Consider the following 1,464-nt stretch of genomic DNA (forward strand, 5'->3'; position numbering starts at 1 on the left):
TTAAAAAAATAAATAAGAGTTACAGTCGCAGAAACCCACAGAGCAGTTGGGATGCTGTCCTGTAGGGTCACTTTGAGGTGGAGCAGACTCAATGGCAATGTGAAGTCTCCGGAGAGCAGCTTGTAGTTTTGATGCCAACCTGGTGGGAGAGCATTCCAGTGCTTATCAAATAATATCAGCAGGGCCACCAAATGATAGCAGCAGATTTCCATAAAGAAGGATTAAATACATCTGCAAAGTCATAGTTAAAAGCGTAGGTCTTTTATATGCAAAATCCAACTTCATGATTTGCAGACTTGATGAACTTGATTGGAACATAACATCATTAGCTATGCATGTTCCTTTCATTCCATTGCACAGCCCAACAACAACATTTTTTTTCTTGGTGTCTTGCTTTGTAGGCCTGTCTCGGGCTCTCTTTGGGGCACTGATTCCCAAAGTCGCATAGGATAGACAGTTTTAGCTCCTGTTTCTTAGATAAGGTGTTCTACTATATTTCAGCTATTAATTTCAGCCAATTTATTAATTAATCACCATATTTTAAAATATGAGAATAATTCAGATGCACAAATCTTGAGGTAAGATAAAAGAGGCAAGAAATATTTGATAAAGAATTGGTTACTAAGGGATTTGCAAGGGAAGCTGTTAGGAGCCCTGGTGATGTAATGGTTACACATTGACTTATGATCAGCATGGTCAGCAGTTCAAAACCACAAGTACTTCTATTGGAGAAAGACTGGGCTTTCTACTCTTGCAAACAGTTACATTCTCACAAACTCACAGCAGATCACTATGAGTCATCATTGGCTTCATGGCACTGAGTTTTGAGAAGGAAACCTGTATTTGGACGCATGGTGGCTAGTTGGTTATACATTAAGCTGTCAATCATACTGTTAGTGATTCAAGCCCATCTGTCACTCTGCAGCCTTTGAAAGATTGAAAGGTTTGGAAATGGAAAGAGGCAGCTCTTGTCTGTCCTACAAAGTCACTGTGAGTTAAAATCTATTAGATGGCAGAGGCTTTTGTTGTTGTTGTTGTTGTTGTTGTTGTTAGGGAAAGCTGTCCAATATATACAGAGAGACTATGAGTTGGACACCACAAAGGCAAAACACAGCTTGAAAACAGCAGAAAATGACTGAGGGAAACAGAGTGTGGAAAATATAAGACTTGGCAGAAATTTTTAAAATATATTGAAGATCCAGATTTTTCTTCTTCAAATTATTCAATACATATTTCAGAACACAATTCAATATATAGAAATCAATGGATAATTCACGCTAAATGTTTCAGAGGTGAGGTTGTCTCCAAGATACTTTAATAGTAATGTGCCAGCTTTTCTTTTCTTACTTTCTATGCACAGGTGGAGAAGTTGTGTCATCTTAGAACAAGATTGGAACATTTTAATTTAATAAATGAGTTTGAACCCTGGCAGACCCAATTTGGGTATCAGAACATTTGAATCTC

This window comes from Echinops telfairi, unplaced genomic scaffold, assembly GCF_000313985.2.
Source record: "Echinops telfairi isolate 266 unplaced genomic scaffold, ASM31398v2 ScPeMD7_7416;HRSCAF=8454, whole genome shotgun sequence".
Classification (NCBI taxonomy): Eukaryota; Metazoa; Chordata; class Mammalia; order Afrosoricida; family Tenrecidae; genus Echinops; species Echinops telfairi.